An 11,687-nucleotide genomic window follows, 5' to 3' on the forward strand; every position below is an offset into this window, starting at 1 on the left:
ACGTACTTGTGGCTTATTTCACAAGTGAAGGAAAGCTTTCCCACAGTAGCAGACATCAAAGTATCTGTCTATACCTTGATTCTTTATTATAAAAACTAGAGGCTGGTGCACAAAATTATTCGTGCACGGGGGTGGGGGGGGGGTGTCCCTCAGCCTGGTCTGCACCCTCTCCAATCTGGGACCCCTTGGGGGATGTCTGACTGCCGGTTTAGGCCCCATCCCTGTGGAATCGGGCCTAAACCGGCAGTCAGACATCCCTCTCACAATCCGAGACTGCTGGCTCCTAACTGCTCACCTGCTTGATTGCCCCTAACTGTTTCTGACTGCCAGCCTGATCACTCCCTAACCACTCCCCTGCCAGCCTGATTGACGCCTAACTGCTCCTCTGCCGGCCCAATTGCCTCCAACTGCCCTCCCCTGCTGGCCATCTTGTGGTGACCATCTTGTGGTGGGCATCTTGTGCTGGCCATCTTGTGGTGACCATCTTGTGGTGGCCATCTTGTGCTGGCCATCTTGTGGTGGCAATCTTGTGACGACATCGCAAGACGCCACCTAGGCTTTTATTATATGGGATAACATTGGAAGAAATTTGAAAGAGCAAAAATGCATCACTACTTTGGGATGATAAAAATGTTATCAATTTATATTGTGGTAATAATTGCCCAACTTTGAAAATACTAAAAAAACATTGAACTGTCTTCTTTTTAAGTAGGTGAGTTTTATGGTATGTGAATTAAATTGCAATAAAAATGTTTAAAATTTTGTTAGCTCTTTTTTGACACCCCACCCTTATACAACTGGTTTCTCTATGTTGTCTTTCAAATGTTGGCTGCATACTAGGATAAATCTATTATGAAGCCTTCCTTTGCATCTTTGGCCAACTCAAAGGCTCTTCCTGTCCTTCATGGCATTTTGGTCCAGGGGTATCTGTGTATACCCGATAAAAGAAACCCAGCCAAATCTAAGATTCGGTGATATTGGCGCTGAAGATCAAAGCCCCATCTCAGTATAAACTAGTCTGAGTGGGGCAAGATTTCCCTGAAGCACATGGAAGGATCCACACTGGGCCAGCCCACTGGTTAAAGCCTACCTGTGCTCATAGTGAGGGGAAAAGTAATAAAGTGAGCAGTGAGAGCTGTCTTCTCAACAAACTCTGTTGCTACCTTTATCACTTCCAGACACTTTTAATGGAGACACTTAACTGTGTCAGTACTTTCTAAACATTGAATTACTATTTGGGTTCCTAGATTGGACAAATGAGATAAGTATCACTGCTTGCAGAATTTTTGACAAAGGAGGATTTCCTTGCAAGTTGCACACATCCTCTGTGAGATTTGCACCGTTCTCACAGGTTACCTCTCTAGCACCCAGCATCCTGGCACCTTCGTGAAGAGCCAAAACATGAAAGCTTTTTGTGGATATCCATGAACGTTAAGACAGTACCTACCTCCCTGGGGTCTAAAGTTCTTTCCCCAAAACCTAAATAGAAGATTTTCTCCTTCAGAACTTGGATGACATTAAAAGGTTAATTTCCTTAGCATAGAAGTTTTAAGCATTAAAACTTTGGACTCATGTGAGAGCTGAGTAAAACCATAACCCCCAGTGATGCTCCAGTTAATGGTGAGTTCAGGATGGCCAGCGTACTTAAGGCACAACAATGCTTCTCATGTTCAACTCCCCCACCCCAGCCCCCAAATACCATCTGCCTGACACACTGCCTTTTGGAATTGTTTATGAGCAAGTTCTCTGTTATTTGTGATTGTTGGCCAAAATCCACATGGAAATGTAGCCCGATACTAGTGCCCCTTAACAAAAACGTCTTGAATTTAACTTCTATCAGCACCATGATATGACACAGTAGGAATGTTCTGAAAATCTCTGTGCTCTTGTTTATTTTGGTTGTGCATTGTGTTGTAGAAATAACCAAGTGAGCAGCAAACGAGCCAACCTTTAGGTGGGATTTATTGTTAAGCAGTAAAGTGGACCTCCCTGATTTTAAAATTTTAGATTTCAACTTTCATTCACGTAATTGTCTGTAGGATGTCAGCATATTTAACAATTTTTTTCAGTCAGAATTTTCAACTTTAAAAAATTCCATAATTATCTTCTATTTTAGCTTCCTAGGGCTGGAAGTACCACAAATTGGATGGCTTAAAACAGCTGAAATTTATTGTTACACAATTCTTTTTAAAAAAATATATTTTATTGATTTTTTTACAGAGAGGAAGGGAGAGGGATAGAGAGTTAGAAACATTGATGAGAGAGAAACATCAATCAGCTGCCTCCTGCACACCCCCCTACTGGGGATGTGCCCACAACCAAGGTACATGCCCTTGACTGGAATCGAACCTGGGACCTCTCAGTCCGCAGGCTGACGCTCTATCCACTGAACTAAACCAGTCATGGCAAGTCACACAATTCTTAAAGCAAGCAGTTTATAATTAAACTAGTGGCCCAGTGCACAAAATTCATGCACAGGTGCAGTTCCTAGGCCTGGCCGGTGATTGAAGTACAAGCGTCTGGCATGGAAGGGCAGGCCCCAGCTGACTTCTGGGCCCTGGAAAGCACCTGGGCCCCCGGGCCCCTGTGTGCCCCCCTCTGCCTGAGTCACAGTGCCCTAGTCCCCACGCAGAGATGCTGCAGGCTGGGCACAGCGTGGGCCTCTGGGCCACCTAGCAGCACTGCACAGAAGCCAGGCGGGCAGTGTGCTCTCTCCTGGCCGGCCTCACAGACTGGCTCCTGTGTGAACCCACAGGAAGCCCGGCCGGGTCCCTGCAGTCCTGGCGGCTGCAGCCCGGCTCACCCGGAAGATGCCACGTGGGTGTGGGGCGGGCTCCTCGTAGGCGCCTGGCACTTGAGCATGGGGGCTTCCCTGGCAAGCAAGCCCTGGCGTCCCAGGGGAGGGTAGCAGGGGGAGTAAGAGCAAGCTTGGTGGACACCCCACATTCTCACCACACCTCTGTCCCCATAACCTCCACCCCCAGGTTGCAGCACATCACCGGCATCTGCCATGTTTTGCACCGCCCCCTGGTGGTCAGCACACATCATAGAGAGCGGTCGAACGCCCAGTCAAATGACAAGTTAAGGGGATAATTTGCATATTAGGCTTTTATTATATAGGATTGTCACCAGGGCATGCTCCATTTGAAAGCTCTAAGGAGGGAATTATTTCTACACCTCTGTCATAGCTTCTGTAGTCCCAGGTGTTCCTTAGCTCATAAATGCATCACTCCAATCTTCCTTCTTCACACAGTGTTCTCTCTGTGTGTCTCACATTACCTCCCCTCTGTGTGTGTCTATGTCCATGTCTCCCCTTTTTTGTTTTAATCCTCACCCAATGATATGTTTTTTATTGGTTTAAAAGAGAGAAAGAGAGAGAGAGAGACATCAATAGGTTGCTTTCCATACGCGCTCCAACCAGGGATTGAACCTGCAACCTAAGTATGTGCCCTGACCGAGAATCAAACCCACAACTTTTTTCGTGTACAGGGCAATGCTCCAACTAACTGAGCCACTGGCAAGGGCCATGTTTCCCCTTTTTATAAGAACAACAGGTGTTTTGAATTATGGTCCACCCTAATGATTTTTTTAACTCGATAATCTCAATAAAGAACCTATCTCAACTACAGTCACATCCTGAAATACTGGGGGTTGGTACTCAACATAACTGTTTGGGAGAACACAATTCAACTCATATCATCCTCCTTCAAAAGTATCTATCATATAAGATAGTTTGACAAGTGAGCCAAAGACGACAAAGCAAATATGAAGAGTTTAACAAGAGTATCTTTATATCAGTCTTTTGATTTATACTCACTAAGGTAATAGACTAGTGTTGCCAAGTATATAATAGATTTATAAATATTTATGTTTTCTCTCATTTATTGCCTTCATTCACATACTAGAAGATTAAGATAATTGCATTATTTGTATAATTTACTCATCTGCTCTGCTCTGAAATGTCGTATCACCACCATTCATGTTCTCATTCTCTTCTTGTCCCTTGAAATAATTATCTTATTCTCATGGACAATATGAATAAATGTCAGTTTGTGATATAACAGAGTAGATTCCTCACTGATTGGAAACTGAAGATTGTTGGTCACTGAGTTAGTGAGAAGTCCTTATCTTTGGGCTCAGGGCTTGATCTCCAGCCCCACTGTTCAACACAGGGGAGGCATTGCTTAAATCTGCAGCGACCTAGCCCTGGCCAGTGTAGCTCAGTTGGTTGGGTATTGTCACATGCACTAAAAAGTCACTGGTTCAATTCCTGGTCAGGGCACTTACCCAGTTTTGAGATTCAATCCTGGGTCGGGCACATATGGGAGAGGCAAACCAATCTATGTTTCTCTCTCTCTCTCTCTCTCTCTCTCTCTCTCTCTCTTTCTCCCTCTCTCTTCCACTCTCTCTAAAATCAATAAAAGCATGTATTTGGGTGAGGATTAAAAAAAAAACAGCAATGATTCAGAGCAGGAAAAGGCAGCTACCATATGGATGATGGAACCAAGAAAATAAGACAAAGATAGCTAGCATTTACTGGGTACATGTGTGTGGCACTGGCCACAGGCTAGGTAGTAGGAGGGAGTTTACAAAACAAAAAAAAAACCAGTCTGGTCTCACAGGTTGGCTAACAGGCCAGAGTCACAGCATACCAAGCAAACCTCTCATTTTCACTTCACCTTTCTGCTCTTCCCACCATGGTCTTTCCCAGTCCTTACTGGGAAATGTCCATCCACTCACATGGGAGGGAGGTCCCACTAAAGGAAGAGGTATTGAGTGTTTCTCTTTGGCCAGTGGCCTCTCACCCTACACTCAGCTTCAGGAGTCTGTCCAAGCCAACGAGTTCCAGACATCAGCTGCACTGTATTTCATTACTGAGAAAAAAGCAACAAGAATAGGAAAAGCCTCAAGCATGTAAGGAATCCTTAAAAAACCCGAGGTCATAACCTTGAGAAGAGAATGTCCTGGGCGAAAATATTAGCTGATCATAAGTATCTGAAGGACCATTATGAGAAAGAGGAAGCAGAGTATGAAGGAGGTGAGGCTGAAATAATGTCATAATAACAACAATAAAAACTGAAATGCATTAAGCATTCACTCCATGTCAAGCCTCTTGCTAAGTGCTTTACATGCATTTTTCATTGAATCCTCACAACCACCATATGAAGCAGATTCTAGGATTATTCTTATTTTACACATGAATTAAGGTCTAGAGCAGTGATAGAGAACCTTTTGAGCTCGGCGTGTCAGCATTTTGAAAAACCCTAACTTAACTCTGGTGCCGTGTCACATATAAAAATTTTTTGATATTTGCAACCATAGTAAAACAAAGACTTATATTTTTTATATTTATTTTATATATTTAAATGCCATTTAACAAAGAAAAATCAACCAAAAAATGAGTTCGCGTATCACCTCTGACACTCGTGTCATAGGTTCGCCATCACTGGTCTAGAGAAAGAAAGTAGCTTGACAGTTTACACCATAGTTGATGGCAGAACTGAGATTCAAACCCAGGTCTGCTTAACTCCAGAGGCCAGGATTATCCAACCTGCCATTTTCAACTAATTGAGAGTATCTACTATCTTCCATGCTGAAAGTAGAGAGGCAGCCATTTAAGAAAGTGGGGTTAGCCCTAGCTGGTTTGGCTCAGTGGATAGAGCATTGGCCTGTGGACCAAAGGGTCCCGGGTTTCATTCCAGTCAAGGGCATGTACCTCGGTAGAGGCTCTTCCCTGGCCCGGGCCCTGGTCAGGGCTTGTGTAGGAAGCAACCAATCAGTGTGTTTCTCTCACATTGATGTTTCTCTCTGTCCTTCACTCTCTCTTCTACTTCCCTGAAAATCAATGGAAAAATATCCTCAGGTGAGGATTAACAAAAAAAAAGGGAGGGTTAGAATGGATTTTCATGACCTTGATGATCTCTTTTAAATCCTCACAGAACAAGAGGACAAAAATAATGACTTCTAGATACAAAAATACAAAGCTGAATCGTTCATTTAGTTTACAGAGTTGGGAATTATTACTTTTGTCCTCTTCTACTTTGCAAACTCTATTTAGCTTCACACACACAATGAAAGATTCTCAACATCCTCAACACCTAAAATAGTTAGACTATTTTAATTTTCAGAATATATGAATAGAGAAATTCATTCTTTGGGTCATCGCCAAGATGAAAGCCATAGGGATTTCAGAGTTTGAAAACAGTGCATTTTAAGTAGTTTTTCTTGTACCAAAAAGATGCTGACTAGAATCCTGAGTGATAGAAGAAACTTAATTTGTCAGGTCAAAAAAATCTAGACTTTTTCAATTTCATTTTAGGAAACAGCAACCTCATATAATATCCTGCCTCAAACCATTGCTGTCTACTGATATCATTGTTTAGGAGACTAATCTGATGTTTTGCTTTCATCTTTTGGAACCCAGAGGTAATGAGGGATTAACCCCTGACAAATAGAATTCTAATTTTGTCCTCGACCTAGGAGGTCTGCTAACTGTATTAACATCAGTGTCTGTTCATATGTAACTCAGGTTCTGTGACATTGAAATGCTATACATTATTTTTTAATCAAGATGCTATCTGTATGATTACAAGAATCAATCCATCCTAACTCACTTCCCTGTTTGACAGAGATGGGGAAGGACCATGGTCCTTATTGGCTTGAACTCTGGGTTTGCCTGTCATTATGTGATGCCATTGTAGAGCAGGCAGGAAGCATTTCATTCTGGATGGGTAGGAAGGGAGGGAAATACACTCTCTATTAGTAAGTGTTTGGATCACACACTGTCTTCAAGAATTAATATTTAGCCTTAGGAATTGGAAGGTGGAGAGAGAGATAGAGAGAGAAAGAGAGAGAGAGAGAGAGAGAGAGAGAGAGAGAGAGAGAGAGAATGAATGGTCTGCAATCCACGCTGATGGAGAAACCTTGAAGAGAGAGCCAGATGTACCTGAGCATCCTAAGGAACATCCCTCCACCCTAAATGCTCAGACGTGGAGAAGTGCTAAGAGGGATGGATCTGAAGGGCTGTCTGGTGAGTGAAAAGGGGAAGTTTCCCTGATGCTGAGATTCACAGCACACAGATTAGAAGACAGAAGTTTTGTATAGTGACAGAACTGAGGACAGAAGAGCAAGGAAGGAGACAGGAGAGTAAGGAACTTAATTTCATGGGTACTCTTCCCATGGACAACAGGAAAGTAATGTTTATCATGAAGTTTATAACTTATTTTCCTCCTCTGTTGCAATGCTTTTCAATGATGCCATTCGGCACAATTTGACCTGTCTGTCAGTAGTAAACTACATTAATGGCCCTAGTTCTTCTTTCTTCCTTGTATCTATGCCCTTTGCCATGTGGCTTTGTTGTTCCTCCCATCGAAAGGCCACCTATTCTTCCCTATTCTTGATTCTGAGTTTGTCCATGTAACGCACTGTGGACAATGGAATGTTAGCAGAGGCTTGGAAAAGCACATGCCTAATAAAGCATACTCCCCACCAAGTCTACCATTATTACTGTGGAAGGCCGGGGTTAACCTCCTTGTCCCAGGAAGAGGGGGAGGTTTAAAGACACATGGAGTGGAACCACTCCACCTAAGTCCAGTGTAGATTAGCTGACCACCTACCAACCTGTAGACTCAAGACAAATAATATCTACACTAATAAAAGAGAAACATGGTAATTGGCGTACGACCGCTACCCTTCCCATTGGCTAATCAGCGTATCCTTATGCAAATTAACTGTCAGCCAAGATGGCGGCCGGCAGCCATGCACTCAAGTGAGCAGGGAAGCTTGCTTCCTCCAGGAACTGCAGACTCCAACGTTCCCCGCCTCACTTGCCAGACTCTCAACTGCAACTCTAAGCAACTATTACTATGTTGCAAATAAGAAGCTAAACAAAACCGGCTTTCAGTCAGCCCCGGACCGCAACATTGTATCCATGTTTTCAGCAGCGAGGCCTCAGAGCTAAAGCTGGCCCAGAATAAAAAAAAATAAATAAAATAAAACAAGGAGTGGTTGGGAACTTTTAGTCAACTGCCAGCGGGAAAACAGCCCTCAGCCCCTCAGCCAGCCTGGCCAGGTACCCCAGTGGGGACCCCCACCCTGATCCAGGACACCCTTCAGGGCAAACCAGCCGGCCCCTACCCATGCACCAGGCCTCTATCCTATATAGTAAAAGGGTAATATGCCTCCCGGCACCGGGATCAGCGGAGCAGCGAGGCTCCCGGCACCGGGATCAGCGTGACAGGGGGCAGCGCCCAAACCCCCTGATCAGCCCTGCTCTGTGCCTGATGGGGGGGAGCTCCCCAATCCCCCGATTGCCCTGCGGCTGTGTGTGTGACAGGGTGCAGCGCACCAACCCCCTGATCGGCCCTGCTCTGTGTGTGACAGGGTAGAGCCATAACCTCTCCATCGGTCCTGCCCTGGGTATGACAGTGGTGGCGCCCCAACCCCCTGATTGGCCCTGCTCTGTGGGTGATAGAGGGTGGCGCCCCAACCCCCCTCCACGGGCCTTGCTCTGTGTGTGACAGGGTAGAGCCATAACCTCCCCATTGGCCCTGCCCTGAGTGTGACAGGGTGCAGTGCCCCAACCCCCTGATCCTCCCTGCTCTGTGTGTGACAGGGGGCGGTGCCCCAACTCCCCTATCGGCCCTACTCTGTGAGTGACAGGGGGGAGCTCCTCAACCCCCTGATGGGCCCTGCTCTGTGAGTGACAGGGGGCAGCGCCCCAACCCCCTGATTGGCCCTGCTCTGTGAGTGACAGGGGGCAGTGCCCCAACCCCCTGATCGGCCCTGCTCTGTGCGTGACGGGGGTGGCACCGCAACCTCCCCATCGACCCTGCCTTGAGTGTAACAGGGGGCGGTGCCCCAACCCCCCAATCAATCTACCCTGAGCGTGACTGAGGGTGGCATTGCAACCTCCCGATCCGCCCTGCTCTGTGCATGACGGGGCGGCGCCCCAACTCCCCAATCGGCCCTGCTCTGAGCCTGACCAGGGGCTACACTTAGGGATTGGGCCTGCCCTCTGCCACCCGGGAGCCAGCCTAAGCCAGCAGATCATTATCTCCCGAGGGGTCCCAGACTGTGAGAGGGCACAGGCCGGGCTGGGGGACACCCCCTCCCCCCCGCGAGTGAACAAATTTTTGTGCACCGGGCCTCTAGTATATAATAATGTAAGTAGCTTGTATGAGAGCAAGACAAGCTTGCAGGCACCTCAACCACTAAGCTATGAAGTTGCTGTGGGTGACAAAGGTGCAGAGCAAAGAAAAGGAAGTGTGACACACCCTGAAATCTCTCCTCCACTATAGCTTCTGTGGAGGGAGCAGCATCCATTTGAGGTGGTCATGGCTAGAAGTTCCCAATGGTAGGAGGGGCCCATGGTGTTCTGGAAGCAGGGAAGATCTTCCTACTGACCTTCTCTCCCTCACCTGTAATCCAGTCATATGACAGGTGTTGACATAATCACAGGATAGTTCTCCCTAATATACACTAGAGGAGGGTTCCCAGGCAAACAAAAAAGGGGGGATACCTCTTAAATTACACATCATGATTTAAATATAATGAAGTATCATATCTGTGATAACAGATATACATTGTATGTACATCAGACATTTTAAAAAATTGTATGGGAAAGTGCAATAGGCATATATGAATGGAGCTATACTAGTAAATGAAGTAACTAGTATATTTTCCAACCTTCACATCCTTTGAAGTGTTATCTTCAAAGGAGTCTTCTTTCAAAACTGTTACTATAATGACAATATTACTACAAGGCTGACATTATTCATGAATGGTTAAAAATGCCTCCTTTGAATTTCAGACTCTTCTCTAGTTAAGTAAACATATATACTTATAAGACATACCAGGGGCCCAGTGCACGGATTCATGCATCTTGAAAGGAACTGTGGGTGGGTCTCGGCCCATCCTCCACACCCCCTCCCACCACAGCCCCTGGTCCCCTGTCTGCCAGCAGCCCCGCTCCTGCTGCTGCTGCTCCCACACACTGATGGTGCCAGCCCCACTCGCACCCGCTGAAGGCATGAAGTGATTGGGGACAGCACCAGTGGCGGGTGCAAGCAGTGGCTGTTGCCCCAGTCACCCCTCAGGAGCACTGGGAGGTGGAGAAGCCCTCAGGGGTGATCGGGGCTGACAGCCGCTGCTCACCCCCACTGATGGCGCCAAGAGATCTGGGCCAGCGCCAGGCACTGGCAGTGGGTACAAGCGGCAGCTCCAATGCCAGCTGCAGGTGCGAGCAGGGCCAGTGCCAGCAGTGGGTGTGAGAGGTAGCTGCTGGCCCTGATTGCCCCTCAGGAGCAGGAGGAGGTGGAGAAGCCCTGAGGGGCGATTGGGGCGGCAGCAGCTGCTTCCACCTGCTGACAGCCCTAGCGATTGGGGCCAGCACTGGGCACCAACAGTGGGTGCGAGTGGCAGCTCCGGTGCTGGCAGCAGGTGTGAGCACTGGGCAGGAGCATAGTGCACGGGAGCAAAGAATTTTCAGTAACCACTACAGGCTTGCCCCAATCACAGTGACTGGTGCCCCGCCTTGGTCTGGCATCCCTGCTCACCTGCTCCACCATCTCACTGCAGCCAATGCCTGCCATTTTCCATGCTTTGCCACCTGCTACCAATGCCTGCCATGTTCCGTGTGCACCCCTTGGTGGTCAGTGCACGTCATAGTGACCAATTGTTCAGTTTTTCTGCCATTCGGTCTATTTGCATATTAGGTAGGATTCTATATATATAGATGCCATTCACAAATACATGACATTTTGTTTTTATCTCTTCCAGCTAAGTATAAGCACATGTCTTTTAACTAAAATAACCTTCTCTTTATCACACACAGATATGCTATTGGACTCTTCACCCTAAGGTCGAATATAGGTTCCAGCTATTTGGATTATGCCCACAAATATCTTTCAATGTAAAAATTAGAGTCCATTCTGTGCTTGGTAATTTGTAAATCTGAAGTTTGAAGAAGTAAAATCTAATTCATCAGTGACTTCTTTGGAGTCATGCCCTGGACACTACCCATCACAGTCTTGTCACCTCACAGTAGTCACAGCCATTCTAGTCATCAAGGCATTGACTATCAGAGAAAAGGATTCAGAACGTCATTATCATTTCCTCCCTTATTCTATTTTTGACCAGGGCCTGAGTCTTTTTGTCATTGTGGATTCCTCTTTCTCCTCATGACCAGTTATGTCCCACCAAGGCTTCTGTTTCTTAAAGTCATCCTATTATCATAAATATCATGCACAAATTATTGCCTTGGCTGCCTAACCATTTCCCATGTTCTCTCTCTCTCTCTCTCTCTCTCCCTCTCTCTCTCTCTCTCTCTCTCTCTCTCTCTCTCTCTCTCTCACACACACACACACACACACACACACACACACACACACACACTTTCTATCCTTAATACTATTGACTGTGAGAGTTGTCACAAGTAAGTTGTCCTTTTTAGTTCAGAACCAAGATTTTTCCTTTGATGCAAGTTATATATTTTTTAAATCTAGTCCTTTTGACACAACTTTAAGTATTCTTTTTTCCCATTATCTTTATATGTGTACCCAAGGGCAGGAGAACCATGGTCTACCAAGTATTTATCACTGAAGTTGCAATTCCATGTCTCCTGCTTCTGAGTTCACATGCGGGGAAAAATATTTTAGTTGTGTTTTACTCAAGACAAAACTTATGAG

Source organism: Myotis yumanensis, unplaced genomic scaffold, assembly GCF_028538775.1.
Source record: "Myotis yumanensis isolate MYYU_CA2020_CCGP unplaced genomic scaffold, mMyoYum1.0.hap1 SCAF_1, whole genome shotgun sequence".
NCBI classification, from domain to species: domain Eukaryota; kingdom Metazoa; phylum Chordata; class Mammalia; order Chiroptera; family Vespertilionidae; genus Myotis; species Myotis yumanensis.